The 2,678-nt window shown below is 43.4% G+C and overlaps 1 pseudogene; it reads right to left on the reverse strand.

Moving 5' to 3' along the window:
* Positions 1 to 258: 258 nt before the first annotated feature.
* On the reverse strand, positions 259 to 1,885 carry LOC108491728 (annotated as a pseudogene).
* Positions 1,886 to 2,678: the final 793 nt, after the last annotated feature.

A 2,678-nucleotide genomic window follows, 5' to 3' on the forward strand; every position in this document is an offset into this window, starting at 1 on the left:
GCAGCAGAATTAACCATGCTACATTTTGTCCTTGCTGAATAACAGAAATCTTTAAAGGTGAATGTAGTATAATCTTTATTTCTTTCTGATAATTTGTATCAATAATTCCAGGTGACACTAATACTCCTGACAAAGACATACTGTTGGTGCCTAATATTATGCCTATTGATCCTGCAGGCACAGGACCATACATTCCTGTTGGTAAGGCTTGCATACCCATTTCTGGAGTAATGACTGCATATATTGAGGAACTGAGACTTAATTCTGAATCACCTGATTGTCCTCGGAGTAGTTCCGAAATGGATTGCCTTTGCCCTTCTGAAATGCCCCATATTGTCTGGGGGCCTGAGGCTGGCCCCTCCCCCTGTTTCCCAAATGCAATCTAATGTACTTTGGAGGTCCGTTTTGTACCATCCTACTCTTGCCATACCTGTGCCCAGGAGGGCCCTTTCCCTTGTAGTTCATAACTTTATTACGAGGACATTGCCTCTGAAAATGTCCAGACTGGCCACTGTTAAAACATCTTTTCTTATCTTGCTGTTGGAATAACACATCCTTCATAACTTTGTTTTGCAGAGCAGCAGCAATGGCTACACCTTGTGTATAGGAAGGGCCAATATCAGAACAAAGTCTGATATAATCAGACAAATTTCCTTTCTTTCTATATGGTCTAAGTGCAGCCTGACATGCAGAATTAGCATTTTCATAAGCCAAGTGTTTCACAAATTATAAGCTAGCATCAGAATCACCCAGAAGTTTACCTGCAGCCGTTAACAGTCTGGATACAAAATCCTGATAATTCCTCGGGACCCTGCCTGATCTTAGCCAAGTCTTCATTTTGCTGTCCAGCTGTTGGCAGCTTATTCCAGGCCTTTTTTTGCTGCAGCACTGGTTTGGGCATAAACAGCAATAGGGAAGTTTATTTGTTGGTCTGTTTCCCTATATTGACCTTCACCAGCGAGCATGTCAAAAGTAATGGGAATATTTTGAGCTCTATTTAAGTCAGCAGTAACCTGACAGAATTCTCCAAATTCTGATTTCCATAAAAGAAAATACCCTCCTGACAGACAAGCTCTGGCTATTTGCTTCCAATCATTAGGAGCCAAAGCTTCAGTAGTCATAGATTCTAGCACAGCCTGAGTAAAAGGAGCTGTAGGCCCATACTGTGCACAGGCAGATTTGAGCTCTTTCAGAGATTTGATTTAAATGGAAATAGAATATGTGTCCTGACTCTATTACCCTGGCCATCATCACGTTCCATAACTGGAAAGGCATGAAACTCAGACACATCCTCTCCAGCAGTAGCTGCGTGCTGCAGACTTGTTTGTAATGGAGACATTAAAGGCAAAGAATTCACAGTAGAATTTTTATGCATCTGAGGAAGACACACTCCTGTAGCGTGAGAAGAAGAACCTGCAAAAGGTATACGTGTTATCTGAGAATCCTTTTCAGGCTGCCGCTCTGTTCTAGAGGAAGGAAAAGTTTCTTGTAAGTGCAAAGCAGAAACCTGTTCAGATAAATTGTATTCCTTATTAGACGCTTCTGTGTCACAACCTGGAGGAGCAGAAGGAGCAGAAGGAGCAGAAAACGGATTAATACAAGTTAACGCACCCTTGTCCAAGGAATCCCGAATGAGCATCCAAAGACTGAAGGCATCGATTGGAACCTTCAGAGGGCCTTCAGTGTCATAAAAATCCTGCAATTCTTTACCCAGTTTTTGCCAAACATCAATATTCAAAGAGCCTTGTTCAGGAAACCAAGGGCAAACCTGTTCAATAAATTCCAGAAAGTCATTCAACTTTTGTGAGCTCACTTTTGCACCTCTGTCCTTAAGCATATGTTTCAGCATAGAAATAAACAGCTGACGACTGTTGCCTTGTCCCATATTTGTGATAATGAAGAAGTGTTGACCTAAAAGAAAATACCTGAAAGGAAAAGTTAATACAAGCAACAGTTAATAAACCAGTGCTAAGGCAAAATGTAGGTGTCGCAGACGCGTGCACGGCCAGGTCTGGAAACAGACTGATCTGTGAGTAAAAAGACATATTCATATACTATGCAGGTTTCCAAGGCAACACATGCAGCTGCGTCATATTGACATACCAGCTACAATAAGCTGGGCATCAACGCCAAGGAAGGCTCAGCCTGTACATGAGCTACATGTAGAAAGCTCCAAGACATAGCGCAAGCGGCCTCTGCCACAAGCCACCTACGGAAAGTTCTCCTCACAAGCAATCTCGGCTATGAATTACCTGCTCAGAGTGCTCAGGATGCCACCTCTCATACCTGAGCTACCCGACCTGTGCTGTCGAGAAAGAACACAGAAAAACAAGTTCCAAAAACCGCCATTTTCCTCATACATCATTCATCATTTATCCCGAGCCGTGCCAGGCTCAACCTGAGGGAAATTTTAAATGGTACCATCAACTCAAATTAAATTGCAATAAAACATGTCGGGAATGGCACCCAATGCAGATCTGCAAAGGCACAGTGTCGACATCGCATGGGCCCGCCAGTTTTACATCCCAAAGCATTGCTGCAGACGGCCCCGGTCAGCATCCTGAACAGCCCTCATACTGTTCCTCTCTCCCGATTAATCGCAGCGGAATTGTATTCCTCACCCGTATCCACAGGTTGTCTCGTATGATTAATCTGGGTTGGGTCACCCTTTCTAGGGC

This window comes from Nannospalax galili, unplaced genomic scaffold (assembly GCF_000622305.1).
Source record: "Nannospalax galili isolate Female #2095 unplaced genomic scaffold, S.galili_v1.0 scaffold466, whole genome shotgun sequence".
Classification (NCBI taxonomy): Eukaryota; Metazoa; Chordata; class Mammalia; order Rodentia; family Spalacidae; genus Nannospalax; species Nannospalax galili.